The sequence below is a fragment of the Taudactylus pleione genome, unplaced genomic scaffold (genome assembly GCF_031769625.1).
Source record: "Taudactylus pleione unplaced genomic scaffold, aTauple2 ptg000250l, whole genome shotgun sequence".
Classification (NCBI taxonomy): domain Eukaryota; kingdom Metazoa; phylum Chordata; class Amphibia; order Anura; family Myobatrachidae; genus Taudactylus; species Taudactylus pleione.
This window is the reverse complement of record NW_028284652.1, coordinates 8,371,950-8,389,775: the sequence shown is the minus strand read 5'-3', so window position 1 is coordinate 8,389,775 and position 17,826 is coordinate 8,371,950. Positions and strand designations below refer to the sequence as shown.

General features: G+C 42.4%; 1 long non-coding RNA gene across 1 annotated transcript; it reads right to left on the bottom strand.

Annotated features, from left to right (window-relative positions):
- Nucleotides 1-412: 412 nt before the first annotated feature.
- LOC148515377 (uncharacterized) lies at nt 413-15,242 on the bottom strand. The gene is made up of 3 exons (XR_015879416.1): nt 15,214-15,242; nt 13,751-13,839; nt 413-479 (listed from the first exon to the last, which is right to left on the bottom strand). It is a non-coding gene; the product is annotated as an uncharacterized LOC148515377 (long non-coding RNA).
- Between the last annotated feature and the right edge of the window lie 2,584 nt (nt 15,243-17,826).

Sequence of the window (17,826 nt, the reverse complement as noted above, 5' to 3'; positions counted from 1 at the left end):
CATGGGGAAGATAGAAATGTTACCATTGTGCAGTTTGGCACATCCTCATGACATGCCTTGTGCCTGCTGCATTGTGTCCCTCCCTGCGTAGCCTCCATTCTCATACACATAGATTGGCACAAGTTATAAAAGCTGTCAGACAGACCTTAGATAAATTTTACATATATAGTTATTTAATTTATACTTTCTGATTGATTGTGCAAAATCCTCAGGAAGATTTCCTCATGCACAAAAAACAGAAAGTTTTACATGTATGACCTGTTCCTAATACAGCACCATAAGGCTCAGCGTTACACTCATGGTAATACCTTGGTCTGGACAGTGAGCAGGCTGCGGATAAGGAAGGGGCTTCCTGAGGCGGCATGAAGAGCTCTTCTCTCCACCTCAGCTCTCTGATCTTCTGCTCCCGACCGGCCACTGTTGTTCAAGATCTTTATTGCCACCTTCCTCTTGCTCACACTGTCATATGCCAGCAGTACCTGTGTGTTACAGGTATAGACATGTTAAAGGGTCAGGGGGACAAATGGCAGCACATACAGTCAGGTGCATAAATATTGGGACATTGACAGAATTTTCATATTTTGGCCTCTATTCACCACCATAATGGCTTTGAAATGAAACAAACAAAATGTGCTTTAACTGCAGACTTTCAGATTTAATTTGAGGGTAATTACATCCAAATCATGTGAACGGTGTAGGAATTACAACGGTTTCTATATGTGCCTCCCACTTTTTAAGGCCCCAAAAGTAATGGGACAAACTAAACAATCCTAAATCTAACTTTCACTTTTTAATAATTTGTTGCAAATCCTTTGCAGACAATTACAGCCTGAAGTCTAGAACGCATAGACATCACCAGACGTTGGGTTTCATCCCTGGCGATGCTCTGCCAGGCCTCTACTGCAAATGTCTTCAGTTCCTGCTTGTTCTTGGGTCATTTTCCCTTCAGTTTTGTCTTCATCAAGTGAAATGCATGTTCAATCGGATTCAGGTCAGGGGATTGACTTTGCCATTGCATAACATTCCACTTTTTAGCCTTAAAAAACTCTTTGGTTGCTTTTGCAGTATGCTTCGGGTCATTGTCCATCTGCACTGTGAAGCGCCGTCCAATGAGTTCTGAAGCATTTGACTGAATATGAGCATATAATATTGCCCGAAACACTTTAGAATTCATTCTGCTGCTTTTGTCAGCAGTCACATCATCAATAAATACAAGAGAACCAGTTCCATTGGCAGCCATACATGCCCACTCCATGACACTACCACCAAGATGCTTCACTGATGAGGTGGTATGTTTTGGATCATGAGCAGTTCCTTTCCTTCTCCATACTCTTCTCTTCCCATCACTCTGGTACAAGTTGATCTTTGTCTCATCTGTCCATAGGATGGTGTTCCAGAACTGTAATGGCTTTATTAGATGTTGTTTGGCAAACTCTAATCTGTTCTTGTTTTTGTGGCTCACCAATGGTTTACATCTTGTGGTGAACCCTCTATATTCACTCTTGTGAAGTCTTCTCTTGATTGTTGACTTTGACACATATACACCTACCTCCTGGAGAGTGTTCTTGATTTGGCCAACTGTTGTGAAGGGGTTTTTCTTCACCAGGGAAATAATTCTTCTGTCATCCACCACAGTTGTTTTCCATGGTCTTCCGGGTCTTTTGGTGTTGCTGAGCTCTCCGGTGCGTTCTTTCTTTTTAAGAAACAGTTGATTTGGCCACACCTAATGTTTTTGCTATCTCTCTGATGGGTTTGTTTTGATTTTTCAGCCTAATGATGGCTTGCTTCACTGATAGTGACAGCTCTTTGGATCTCATATTGAGAGTCGACAGCAACTGATTCCAAATGCAAATGTCACACCTAGAATCAACTCCAGACCTTTTACCTGCTTAATTGATAATGAAATAATGAGGGAATAGCCCACACCTGTCCATGAAATAGCCTTTGAGTTGATAGTCCCATTACTTTTGGCCCCTTAAAAAGTGGGAGGCACATATAGAAACCGTTGTAATTCCTACATCGTTCACCTGATTTGGCTGTAATTACCCTCAAATTAAATCTGAAAGTCTGCAGTTAAAGCACATCTTGTTTGTTTCATTTCAAAGCCATTGTGGTGATGAATAGAGGCCAAAATATGAAAATTCTGTCAATGTCCCAATATTTATGCACCTGACTGTATGTGTATATTAGTGTATTAGGGATACATGTGATGGACTATAGAGACATTAGAGGGTCAGGGGTACAAATGGCAGCACATATGTATATATTAGTGTATTAGGGATACATATGAAGGGATATAGAGATATTAGAGGGTCAGGAGTACAAATGGCAGCACATATGTATATATTAGTGTATTAGGGATACATGTGATGGGATATAGAGACATTAGATGGTATGGGGTACTAATGGCAGCAAATATGTGTATATTAGTGTATTAGGTATACATGGGACAGGATATAGAGACATTATATGGTCAGGGGTACTAATGGCAGCACATATGTATATATTAGTGTATTAGGGATACATGTGATGGGATATAGAGATATTAGAGGGTCATGAGTACAAATGGCAGCACATATGTATATATTAGTGTAATAGGGATACATGTGATGGGATATAGAGACATTAGATGGTCAGGGGTACTAATGGCTGCACATATGTATATATTAGTGTATTAGGGATACATGTGATGGGATATAGAGACATTAGATGGTCAGGGGTACAAATGGAAGCACATATGTATATATTAGTGTATTAGGGATACATGTGATGGGATATAGAGACATTAGAGGGTCAGGGGTACATAGGGTAGCACATATGTATATATTAGTGTATTAGGGATACATGTGATGGGATATAGAGACATTACAAGGTCAGGGGTACAAATGGCAGCACATATGTATATATTAGTGTATTAGGGATACATGTGATGGGATATAGAGATATTAGAGGGTCAGGAGTACAAATGGCAGCACATATGTATATATTAGTTAGGGATGTGCGCCGGACCATTTTTGACGGATTTGGATTTGGTTCTAATTCGTCGTCCGGCTTTGGATTTGGATTTGCCAAACTGCGGTGACTGGCTTTGGATTTGGATTTGGATTTTTTTATAAAAATTGACAAAAAAAGCTAAAATCACATAAATTGGTCTTTTTTTTCTTCCTAGAGTATTATTAAGCTCAATAACATTAATTTCCAGTCAATTTTGACCATATCACAGCTTATAATATTGTTTTCAACATTATTGGCCAAAGGTTGCAGTGAGCTGACTGGTTACTAAGCGACAAAGCAGCGGCACAACGACACAGACACCACAGTATAAAGCACATCTATGACACATTGCCACACAGCAGTGGCAGAAATGAAAAGTAGTGCACCCACCCAGTGGGTACGGCCAGCAGAGTCACAGTACTTGTTTACATAGTGGGCTACGGCCCAAGGAGTCACAGTGCACAATCTTATTCACATTACACCGCACATAGGGCCTGATTCACATTACACCATAAAGTAGTATCTCTTATTTATGTTATGACACACAGTAGTGCCCCTTTTACACAATGCCCGCAGTAGTGCCCCTTTTACACAATGCCCACAGTAGTGCCCCTTTTACACAATGCCCACAGTAGCGGTGTCCCTTACACAATGCCCCCAGCAGTGGTGCCCCCTATGCAGTCCCCTTAGTAGTAGGGTCCCCTATGCAGTGCCCCCAGTAGAATGCCCCCCAGTAGTATGGCCCCCATTAGCAGGCCCCCCCAGTAGTATGCCCCCCATTAGCATGCCACCCAGTAGTATGCCCCCCATTAGCAGGCCCCCCCAGTAGTATGCCCCCCCATTAGCATGCCACCCAGTAGTATGCCCCCCAGTAGTATGCCCCCCAGTAGTATGCCCCCCCAGTAGCAGGCCCCCCCCAGTAGTAGGCTGCCCCAGTATTAGCCCCCCCTGTAGTATGGCCCCCCCCTGTAGTAGTAAGCCCCCCCAGTAGTATGCCCCCCCCAGTAGTAGTAAGCCCCCCCAGTAGTATGCCCCCCCCAGTAGTATGGCCCCTCAGTAGTATGGCCCCCCCAGTAGCAGACCCCCCCAGTAGCAGACCACCCCCCAGTAGCAGACCACCCCCCAGTAGTAAGCCCCCCCCCAGTAGTATAGCCCCTCAGTAGTATGGACCCCCAGTAGCAGACCCCCCCTAGTAGCAGACCCCCCCAGTAGTATAGCCCCCCAGTAGTATGGACCCCCAGTAGCAGACACCCCAGTAGCGCCCCAGGCCCTTGCACAAGTAAAAAAAAAAAAAAACTTACCTGTATCCCCGCTCCCGCGCCGTCCGCTCTGCTGTCACACACTGAGGAGGGAGCCGGAAGACGGAGCTCATGTGTGAGCTCCAGCCGGCTCCCTCCGTGCAGCAGCCAATGAGAGTCTGTGTGACTCTCATTGGCTGCTGTAACAAACACACAGCTGCCGCTGGCGGCTGTGTGTTTGTGTCTGTGTAGGGCAGAGCGCTATCACAGCGCTCTGCCCTACACAATAGGAGACCTGATGTCGGATTCTCTAGTGAGAATCCGACATCAGGCGGCCGACGTTCGGCCCCGAACGGGGATCCGAGTCAGGCGGGGAACACCCGAACAGAGTTCGGGTGGACTCGGATCCCCAATGTTCGGAGCGGTTCGGATTCCACAGAATCCGAACCGCTCATCTCTAATATTAGTGTTAGGGATACATTTGATGGGATATAGAGGCATTAGAGGGTCAGGGGTACAAATGGCAGCACATATGTATATATTAGTGTTAGGGATACATGTGATGGGATATAGAGACATTAGAGGGTCAGGGGGCCAAATGGCAGCACATATGTATATATTAGTGTATTAGGGATACATGTGATGGGATATAGAGACATTAGAGGGTCAGGGGTACAAATGGTAGCAAATATGTATATATTACTGTATAAGGGATACATGTGATGGGATATAGAGACATTACAGGGTCAGGGGTACATATGGCAGCAAATATGTATATATTTTTGTTAGGGATACATGTGATGAGATATAGAGACATTAGAGGGTCAGGGGTACAAATAGCAGCATATATGTATATATTAGTGTATTAGGGATACATGTGATGGGATATAGAGACATTAGAGGGTCAGAGGTACAAATGGCAGCATATATGCATATATTAGTGTATTAGGGATACATGTGATGTGATATAGAGACATTAGAGGGTCAGGAGTACAAATGGCAGCACATATGTATATATATATTAGTGTATTAGGGATACATGTGATAGGATATAGAGACATTAGAGGGTCAGGGGTACATAGGGCAGCACATATGTATATATAAGTGTATTAGGGATACATGTGATGAGATATAGAGACATTACAGGGTCAGAGGTACAAATGGCAGCACATATGTATATATAAGTGTATTACGGATACATGTGATGGGATCTAGAGACATTAGAGGGTCAGGGATACAAATGGCAGCACAAATGTATATATTAGTGTATAAGGGATACATGTGATGGGATATAGAGACATTACAGTGTCGGGTACAAATGGCAGCTCATATGTATATATTAGTGTATTAGGGAAACGTGATGGGATATAGAGACATGAGTGTCTAGGGTACAAATGGCAGCACATATGTATATATTAGTGTATTACGGATACATGTGATGGGATCTAGAGACATTACAGGGTCAGGGGTACAAATGGCAGCACATATGTATATATTAGTGTATTACGGATACATGTGATGGGATATAGAGACATTACAGGGTCAGGAGTACAAATGGCAGCACATATGTATATATTAGTGTATTAGGGATACATGTGATGGGATATAGAGACATTAGAGGGTCAGAGGTACAAATGGCAGCACATATGTATATATTAGTGTATTACGGATACATGTGATGGGATCTAGAGACATTACAGGGTCAGAGGTACAAATGGCAGCACATATGTATATATTAGTATATTAGGGATAAATGTGATGGGATATAGAGTTATTAGAGGGTCAGGAGTACAAATGGTAGCACATATGTATATATTAGTGTTAGGGATACATGTGATGGAATATAGAGACATTAGAGGGTCAGGGGTACAAATTGTAGCACATATGTATATATTAGTGTATAAGGGATACAGAGAGATATAGAGATGTTATAGGGTTAGGAAGGACATCCTGAAGAAGCCGTTGGGTAATATCATAAAGAGGAAAGAAAGAGTTTAAAATGTAAATTTAATTAAACTTGATTATAACAATTCAAAAGATACAGCAAAGTAATTTAAAAACATTTATCATATTGATTGTTGTAACTGACATGGGGCCATATTCAATTAGCGGTGAAAACGGCCATTTTTTTTTGCCATTGGCGAAAACGGCCATTTTTTGACAAAAAAAATGGCGATATATTTGCCAAAAAAAGGAGAAAATGCAATTGGCAAAAAAAACTGGAGAAAAGTTTTCTCCATACCAGACTATGTGAAAAAAAAATGGAAAATCCCTATTTTTGGCAAAAAATTTTGGGACTTCTTACAGAACCCTTTGGACACCCCCCCAATGATAAATGACCCCCAAAAAATGCGTAAGTTCCGCACTTTGTCAAAAAACGGCCGTGCAAACGTTGGATAAAAAAAACATTGAAATTGGAATTAATGTATTGGGTCTGAATTTTCTGGGGGCGGTATGGGTGTGTGAAGTGTTTTAAACATCACACGCGGTCGCAGCAGGTGGTTTTTTAAGTTTTTTAAAATTGCGTTTTTACAACACGAAAATATACTTGCACCCACTTTAACGTACCCCCAATTTATGTAGAACAGTAATTTCATGGAAAAAAATTGCTTCCTATCATTTTCAACGTTTTTTTTTTTCACCCAAAATTGCGCGGTCGTTTTTCGCCAAAGTGCGCAACTTACAAATTTTTTGGGGGGTAATTTATCATTAGGGAGGATGTCCAAAGGGTTATGAAAGAAATCCCCATATTTTTAGCAAAAAATAGGGATTTTGCATTTTTTTTTCGCCTTGTCTGGGATAGAGGAAACTTTTCTCCTGTTTTTTTCCGCCAATTGCGTTTTCACCTGTTTTTTTGCGAAAATAGTCAGTTTTCGCCTATGGCAAAAAACAAAGCCAATTTCGCCGCTGATTGAATACGGCCCTTAGTAGGAAACAGTGTATAAATATATTCAGCATGGCAAGAAATATATATGAACACTGCTGATGTTTTATACTATTTGTGCTTTTCACAGTCTAAAGCTGGGCATCCACTATACAATTTTCTGTCAGCTATCTGTCCAATCTGGCTGGATGGAATGAAAATCTGGTAATGTATGGGAGCAAATGACAGTCATCCATTTGCTCACAAACACTGGAAAATAGCCAAAATAGGTTGTTCAGACAAATTGGCTAAAACACACAAATTTAACCAATTTGAACAATTGTCTTTGTCCTTTTTTCAGTGTTTAAAACCATATGATCGACTGTCATTTGCTCCCATACATTACCAGGTTTCATTCCAACCAGATATGGGTTATTTGAACTGCGCTTACCTTGTTAGCAGCTCTAATGGTTATAAAAATAACATTAATATTGTGGTGTATAGAGCACTTTCCTATGAAATGTTTCCAAATGTGGTGCTGGGATGAATGAGTGGAGATAGGATGTGTAGGGAATGTTTTGGGAGGAATAATATATATATATCTATATATATATATATATATATATATATATATATATATATATATATATATATAGATAGATAGATATATATATATATAAAATGGAAGTGAGTCTGGTATATGTACACTGTGATATTTAGGTTTAAGAACAGGAATAGGACAAGCAGAGTGTATAGATAGAGGATAGTAGACAAAGTATATAGATGAAATTAAAATGAAAAAATAATTTAGGAAAAAATAAATAAATAAAATAGAAAAAATGGTAAAATCAAAATAGATGTACTCAAATAATGGAACCAAAAACAAATAAATAAATAAAAATAATGAAGTAGGTAATTTGATAGCAGCTCAGTGAGTCTGTTTTCCGGGAGCCGAGTGCCGGGGATGGGACACTGGCATTCAGAGTCCGTGCGCTATAGTAAGGATGCAGCAGGTTTCCTAACTGTCCCTGTCCTACCTTGAGTCATTTGGCAGCGGTTTCCTCCGGTTGTTGCCGGTTCCTCTGTTCCAGGTGTAGGCTGCGTTCTTCCTCCTCTGGCGAGCCAAGGTTCTTGTTCTCACAGCTACTGAGCCACCATTTAGACTGGGGGAGCAGTGTGAGCGACTTGGGCGCTTGCGGAAAGACGCCGGTTACCACAGCAACAGAGGAAGCACGAGACGGCGCCTAAAGAGGAACAGAGGAACCGGTAACAACCGGAGGAAACCACTGCAAAGGGACTCGAGGTAGGACAGGGATAGTTAGGAAACCTGCTGCGTCCTTACTATAGCGCACGGACTCATCTATATACTTTTTCTACTATCCTCTATCTATACACTCTGCTTGTCCTATTCCTGTTCTTAAACCTAAATATCACAGTGTACATCTACTGGACTCACTTCAATTATATATATATATATATATATATATATATATATAATATATATATTCTTCCCAATACATTCCCTACACATCCTATCTCCACTCATTCATCCCAGCACCACATTTGGAAACATTTCATAGGAAAGCGCTCTATACACCCCAATTTTCTTCCAACCAGTCAGATTGGACAGATATCTAACAGAAAATTGTATAGTGGATGCCCAGCTTTAAGGTTCCATGGGTGAACAGCAGAGGTTCCCAAACGCAGTCCTCAAGGCTCCCAAACAGATCAGGTGTTAGAAATATCCATGGCTGAGCACAGGTGGTTAAATCAAATTGACTGAGGTAATAATTAAGTCACCTGTGCTCAGCCATGGATATCTCTATAACCTGAACTGTTGGGGAGCCTGAGGACTGTGTTTGGGAACCTCTGGTGTACAGCCTTATATGGAAATTTACATTTAAGACTTTCTATCCCAAGGTTTTCTAGATTGTATTAGCTCAACACCCCTTATGTGCAACTACAGATGCGTCCACCTACATTAATCCTCCGTGCACTACAAGTCACGTTACACGTAATGCGTGAGCTCCGTGTGACTCTAGCGCAGAGAGTCTTCTCGTGTGCCTTCTTACCTTAAATGTGTCTTATTCGCTAAGCAAATAGAACACACAAGCAGCTTATGCTGAATAAAATGATATGCGGCATGCCTACATTCTGTGCGCGACTGCGGTTATATCTGCATGCAAAATGCTACGTTACAGTGTCAGTGGCTGTGACCCTGTAACGTAGTATATCACATGCAGATATAACCGCAGTCACACACAGAATATAGGCATTTTACTCAGCATAAGCTGCTTGCGATAATTTCTTCTTTTCTGCTTACCGCGTCTATGCGCACTCCCGTTTTCCACACAATTCAGTTTTAAAAGTTGAGTTGTGGCATTCGCGAGGTAATTCTTGCCGATCTTTCCCACAGTAAGTGTAGGTGAGAATTGGGAAATCTCAGGGCCATAACTAGAGTTTTGGTGCCCTGTGCCAGAAATAGCATTAGCGACCCCCTCCCCTATTTTTCAAATAGGGAAATAAGATGCGCACCTGAAAAAGGGCCATAGCCTCATGGGGAAGGGCCAGGGAGGAGATAGGGGAGGCCAGGAGATGCTGGGGATAAATAGGGACATAAGATGCGCACCTGAAAAAGGCCCACAGCCTCATGGGGAAGGGCCAGGGAGGAGATAGGGGAGGCCAGGAGATGCTGGGGATAAATAGGGACATAAGATGTGCACTTGAAAAAGGGCCATAACCTCATGGGGAAGGGCCAGGGAGGAGATAACGGAGGCCAGGAGATGCTGGGGATAAATAGGGACATAAGATGCGCACCTGAAAAAGGGCCACAGCCTCATGGGGAAGGGCCAGGGAGGAGATAGGGGAGGCCAGGAGATGCTGGGGATAAATAGGGACATAAGATGCGCACCTGAAAAAGGGCCACAGCCTCATGGGGAAGGGCCAGGGAGGAGATAGGGGAGGCCAGGAGATGCTGGGGATAAATAGGGACATAAGATGCGCACCTGAGAGAGGGCCACAGCCTCATGGGGAAGGGCCAGGGAAGAGATAGGGGAGGCCAGGAGATGCTGGGGATAAATAGGGACATCAGATGCGCACCTGAGAGAGGGCCACAGCCTCATGGGGAAGGGCCAGGGAAGAGAAAGGGGAGGCCAGGAGATGCTGGGGATAAATAGGGACATAAGATGCGCACCTGAAAGAGGGCCACAGCCTCATGGGGAATGGCCAGGGAAGAGATGGGGAGGCCAGGAGATGCTGGGGATAAATAGGATCATAAGATGCGCATCTGAGAGAGGGCCACAGCCTCATGGGGAAGGGCCAGGGAAGAGGTAGGGGAGGCCAGGAGATGCTGGGGATAAATAGGGACATAAGATGCACACCTGAGAGAGGGCCACAGCCTCATGGGGAAGGGCCAGGGAAGAGATAGGGGAGGCCAGGAGATGCTGGGGATAAATAGGGACATAAGATGCGCACCTGAGAGAGGGCCACAGCCTCATGGGGAAGGGCCAAGGAAGAGATAGGGGAGGCCAGGAGATGCAGGGGATAAATAGGGACATAAGACACGCACCTGAGAGAGGGCCACAGCCTCATGGGGAAGGGCCAGGGAAGAGGTAGGGGAGGCCAGGAGATGCTGGGGATAAATAGGGACATAAGATGCGCACCTGAGAGAGGGCCACAGCCTCATGGGGAAGGGCCAGGGAAGAGGTAGGGGAGGCCAGGAGATGCTGGGGATAAATAGGGACATAAGATGCACACCTGAGAGAGGGCCACAGCCTCATGGGGAAGGGCCAGGGAAGAGATAGGAAAGGCCAGGAGATGCAGGGGATAAAGGAAGAGGAAGCTACAAGTGAGAATGATAATAAACAGGAAATGGTCAGGCCCAAACAGAGCCCCCTGCCCTGCACCACCCTAGTTATAGCCCTGGGAAATCTGCCTGTACCCCCAGAAAATGCAAAGTGATATAGGATAATAGTATATTAGTGTATTAATGGCGCTCTTACAAATAGTTTTGGGGGTATAAGTATTCATTTGCACGATAAGCCATTTTCACGTAAAAGCGGCTTATCACGGCTATTTGAATTCCCCCACATAGTGGCTTATTATAAAAAGCCTATTTATGGTCACTATTGTGGTGATTGTTAGAGTTATATGTCTGCCCTTCTGTTAGTTATAGTGGTCTCAGCATACCTAATTGCTTTACTGCAGTAATAGGCTTTGCAAAGCAAATCTTCTTCTGTATCAATAATCGGTCGTCCTGATTTCAGGAACCTGTCTGTTTTCAGTCATTGAGATATATTTATTTTTAATAAACTGAACTAGATAAACACTAGTAATATTGTGGTGATACATGGGGGCATATATATCATAGCTTGATGTGAGATAAAATTGTGAGATATATATCACCAACCAATCAGCTTCTAACTTACATTTTGCAGGCTGAGTTTAAGAAATTATAGTTTATAGCTGATTTGTTGGTGATATATATTTCACACTTTGATACATATGCTTTGATACATATGCCCCATGATCTTAGAAAAGAGAGTAAATTCTTTTGGTATGTTAGTAGTTAATGATCATAGCCTGGCAGGCATTCATGCTTTGTCCAGCATTCTCTGTCTCCACTACACCTCACTGGTCAACCCAACTTATCTAGCTAACGGTATCTAATAAAGACCATTTATAAGCAGCATTCAGTTGTATAACAGGTTGGTATACAGCAGTAAAAAACACGTTTTACTGCTTATTGTCATGGTGCCCAAATGTTAAATTATAGTAATGATATCTCTTGGTTATTGTCATGATTCTCTTTCTTCCTGTTTTGTTATAGACAGAGGGCACCTGGCCAGTGACTAAGGGGTATATTTACTAAAGTGCGAGTTTTTAGAAGTGGAGATATTGCCCATAGCAACCAATCAGAGTCTTGCTATTATTTTCTAGAAGGTGCAAGGTAAATGTTAAGTAGAATCTGATTGGTTGCTATGGGCAACATCTCGGGCCAAATGTAATAGGGTGGGAGTTAAGAAAACGTGAGAGTTTAGCAGTAAAATCTCCCACTATTACATTGGTCGAGTTGTATTTTTAAAATGGGAAAACATCTGGATAAGAGTTTATATCATGAGGGTTTTTGGAGTGTAAAATCATGCGAGTTTGCATGTTCTCGGGCTCTGTTACATTGGCAGAGTTTAAACAGTGTGAGAGTTTTTTCTCACATTTTTTTACACTCTCACCCTATTACATTTGCGCCCCTCCACTTCTAAAAATCCGCACTTTAGTAATTATACCCCTAATTGTACAATGGGACTGAGAAGTGTATCCAGCTTGATCTCATTTGCGGCGGGACCCAGCAAGGGATCCGGCATCGGCAAGTGCATACACACTTGTCGATGCCGAGAGCGCCAGAGTGGGCCATGCTGCATGCAGGTCCGATGCTCGATGTCGCTGACAATGCTCGGGAGGGCGCATCATCGGCGACATAGTGGGTACACACTGCTTGATGTGGACGATATGTGGATCAGATGACATATTGTCTAGTGTGTACCCGGCTTTAGACCCTGACAATAAATCTAAAATACCTGACCCTGAAAAAGAAGGCATATGTGAGCTATTGTTTTATTGTCTGTTTTACAAGTTTCACAAATAGTAATATATATATACATATATATATATATATATATATATATATATGTATATATACTGTATAACTATATATATTCTGTATATATATGTATATGTATGTGTATGTGTGTGTGTGTGTGTGTGTGTGTGTACAATTGAATCTATTGTGTCATTGTTATTTATTTTTTTGTAAATCTATTAATAGCACATATATAGTGGCACCTAATCTTTTTATCCAATAGCAAATATATTTATTACTACTTTATTACCATGCTCTCCCTGACCACTCCAGTCCCATTATACTTACCCCCCCCCCTTTCTGGCACAGATTAAGAGAGGTGGGAAACCACTACTTCAGTTCCTAGGTATGTGCAGCCTCCATGCAGCCCCCTCCTCGCCAGTACACTGTGCATGTGTTGATCTCTTGGAGAATAGCACTGGTGCCATTTTCACTGTGATTTCAGTGATGTAGGCAAGTATCATCCAGGGGCTCCTGTGCACCGCATACCCTGCTCCCATCATAGATATGCCCCATGCCCCCATTCCTGGTCCCTTCTCTGTCACATTGCTGCAGTGTGTGCATGCAGGTTACACGTAATGTGCACGGCGTGTGCAGTGAGAGGTGGGGCATGCACTGTGCATGTTAGGTGGGATGTGCACATGTGTGCCGCAGCTGTGATCAGGTCATCACACAAGCATTATGGCCTCATTTTTATCCCGGTCCAATTTTATAATAATAGACAAATGTATTGTTTGGCAAATGTCTAGGGTACAAAAAATGCAAATGGGGGACCCAGGTGACTAATGATTGAGAACCACTGACCTACAGAGAGCTTTCTATTATGGCACAGCTAAAACTACCATAATGGTGCAATAATCACATATTTGCAGAAGGATCAGATGGTTTCTGATTAGGATAAATGACAGTTACAGATGTGACCTATTATTATACACAGACTAATGTATCTGTGCATATGCATAGGATTCAATACATACCCATAATAGCCCCTCATAACAAATTGAAAGTAATAAAACTTACTTTTCCGAAGCTGCCCCGGCCCAGCTCACGGTGGATGGTGAACCGGTCGATGACATCACCGGGGCAGGCTGCCGAGACGCTGCTTGGTCCTTGTGGAGTAAAATAAGGAAATATTATTAATTTGCTGTGTAACAAGATGCATTATAAGGCCGCAGCAATGATGGTATTGGCTATTACTGAAGTGGGCTAATTGGGGCCAGCAGTGGCAAACGCAGGATTTTGAAAGGGGGGTTTCCAATACTTGGTTACAAAACCAATGGCAAAAAAATCGAACCACATGCAGGCAGCACTTCTCTGGTACTCAATAATCAATACTCAGTAATCCAAGTTTGTTAATCCATTACTGTGCAACGTTTCAGATGAATTTATTACATATTTCATCAATGCCTTGACGAAATATGTAATAATTGCATCTGAAACGTTGCACAGTAATGGATTAACAAGCTTGGATTACTGAGTACCTGAGGAGCGCTGCCTGTATGTTATTGTATGTTCAAGACTGAGTGGTCTGCTTAGTTCTTAGGATCTGCACCCCGCGTGTTGAACTTTTTTATTTGGAGTCTACTTGACTATATTTATATGGAGCTTTTCAGCTCCTTGAAGAAATAAAAAGGCGGCACCGCAAACATACACAGTGACATATACACGCACACAGACGCACACACTGACACAGAATGCACTAACACACACACTGCACTGACAAAGCCTATACACACACTGCACTGACACAATACACTGACAGACACTGCACTGACAAAGCCTATACACACACACAGAGACTGACACACACACACACTGACAGACACTGCACTGACATAGCCTATACACACACACAGAGACTGACACACACACACACTGACAAAGCCTATACACACACACACTGACACACATATACACTGACAGACACTGCACTGACAAAGCCTATACACACACACACAGAGACTGACACACACACACACACACTGACAGACACTGCACTGACATAGCCTATACACACGCACAGAGACTGACACACACACACACTGACAGACACTGCACTGACATAGCCTATACACACACACAGAGACTGACACACACTGACAAAGCCTATACACACACACACTGACACACATATACACTGACAGACACTGCACTGACAAAGCCTATACACACACACAGAGACTGACACACACACACTGACAGACACTGCACTGACATAGCCTATACACACACACAGAGACTGACACACACACACACACTGACAAAGCCTATACACACACACTGACACACATATACACTGACAGACACTGCACTGACAAAGCATATACACACACACAAAGACTGACACACACACACTGACAGACACTGCACTGACAAAGCCTATACACTGACACACATATACACTGACAGACACTGCACTGACAAAGCCTAGACACACACTGACAAAGATCAACCTCCCCCCACATGTCAAACATTACACCCACCTGTGGTGCGGAGAGAGCACCGGTCACCGTCACGCAGCAGGCTCCGATGACTCAGCCTCCAACTATGCTGGTGTGCTGTGCCCTATGGGAACTGCCCGGGAGGAGCTGTGCACAAGCGCTGCAGCTCCCCCTACAGGCAGCTCAGCCAGGGACAGTTGCTGGGCTCACATGTTTTAAACAAATAAAAATATATTGTTAAGCTGGGCTGCGATGGAGTGGCGGGCAGGGGGGTTTCTAGGTACTCGGAAACCCCCCCTGCGTGCGCGGGTGGCCAGTATATAAAATGCATTATAGCTGAAGACACCTTTAGTTACTAGGATACAGCAGGCCTTATTGTATAGTAACCTCACATTATAATGCACACAATGTTCCCAGTTATCTCTGTATAATCTGTATTCACTTATTCATTGTTACATCTTCCCGTTGCCTAGGTATGTACATATACATTGTCTCATTTCATTTACTCACCCATCAAATCATTAAACTACTCCCTCTGCATATAAATCACTTAGCTGTTTTTTTTTAATAATTAACCTTTCTTAATAAATGTAATACATGATATATATATTTAAAAAATAGTACTAATTACTATATTATAGACTTCACCATCTTTTCTAGTTTGTTTTAAGTAAATTTACAGTTAAGGACATAATTGCAGCATGTAAAGGAAAGAACAGCTTACAATCATGTGTTAGTGTATAATACACTATAACATTTTTATAAGCTACTGAAATATCCATTAAAATGTCTGAAATTGTTTCATCTCATGTGTCACTTTCTTTGTATACTTTTTCTATATCACCATTTGAGTCGTTCATATAAAAAAAATCTTCCATTAGATCAAACATAGTAAAATATATAAAGTTGTAACCCGCCCCCTGCCTTGTCCAACCCCATTTCCTTCTTATCCACTCCCCCCTCTACTGCTCTGTCCCACCTTTCTCCCACTCCATACCACATCTCCATCCTCCATATTTACCCTGTTCCCGGCAGCATGGCAGGTCCTCCTCTTCTCTGGCACTAGGTCTGTCCCATCTCCCTAGCAGTGGGAGCCGTTGGGGTGCAGGCCCCTACTCCCACTGCGTTTGCATGTCAGAGATTGGGATGGCCATCCATGGGATGTCCATGTATCATTATTATTATTATTATTATTATTATTATTATTATTATTATTATCATTTATTTATATGGCGCCACAAGTGTTCTGCAGCGCCTTACAAAGTACATAAACAAATAAGTAACCAGTGACTAACAATACAATACAAAGCAGGACATGGACATGTATAATAAACATTGCTATATTAGCGACATTTACGCCCACATAAGCAGCCAAGTGTTGGTTGCCCTAGTGGAGAGTAAGAGATAAATTAAATGACAGTAAGGAAAAGCACAAGAGGGTTATCATCGATGGTCCCATCAGTGATTTCCATCAATGGCACACAAACCATCTATGGTGAACCATCAGGGCCAGATTAACAATGGGGCGGATGGAGCTACAGCTCCAGGCCTTCACATAAAAATAGGCCCATCATCATGACAGCATGATGTTGACTGTCCATCTGCTGTCCACAAAGTCAGCCATAAATAATAAGTAGTAAAAAAAAATTCTAGTTCCCTCACAAAATGAAGCTTTTTCTTTTCTTTTACATATTTGGGGAGACATTGAGGCTGATAGTGCCTGGCCACACCCACAAAGTAATGGTTACACCTCCTCGGCTTCTCATAATAGGCCCTTGATCATTTTAAGCTCCAGGGCCATGTGACCCTCAATCCGGCCCTGTGAACCATCGATAGTTTGCAAACCCTCGGGGCTAAGCTCTGTGCTGTAAAATGTAAAAAAAAAAAAATCATCGGCTCCCATTCATCTATCTATGGCAGAGAAACTAGTTGACATCGGCCAGCCATCATCATTGCAGGAGATGATTTGATGAGTACTTTATGCAAAATAAAAGCTGTATCCATTTTATGACATTTGGATCTGAGTGACTGCTATAGGTTACAGTTGTGTACTTAACTTTATACATGTTTCCTTACATGTTGAATGTACTATTTAATTAAGTCTTTTCTTTTTAAATTTCAGTGGGATATTTATGAAAGCATGGAGAGGGATAAAATACCAACCAATCAGCTGTTACCTGTCACTGTACAGGCTGTGTTTGAAAAATAACAGGAGCTGATTGGCTAGTACTGTATCTCTCTCCATTTTATCTCTCCAAGCTTTGTTAAATCCCCCCCTGAATCTCTCTGCTTAATCTTTCTCTGGCCGCTGATAAATCTCCCCCTAAGAGGGATATTCATGAAAGCTTTGAGAGAGAAAAAATGAGAAAAAGTACCAACCAATCATTTTTCAGCACAGCCTATACAATGACAGTTAGGAGCTGATTGGTTGTTACTTATCTCTCTCCAATATTTCATGAATATCCCCCTTAGTACTTTAATAACTGTATTACATCTCCCATAGTACTTGAAACTTGAAGAAATCCCCTCAATATTGCTCATATCATAACATGTTAATATACAACCTTGGCCAAGTTACATCACTAAATGTAACAGACATGTTGCTAAATTTTGAATCCAACTGAAGTGCAGGAGATCTACAGCTGCCCTATACTG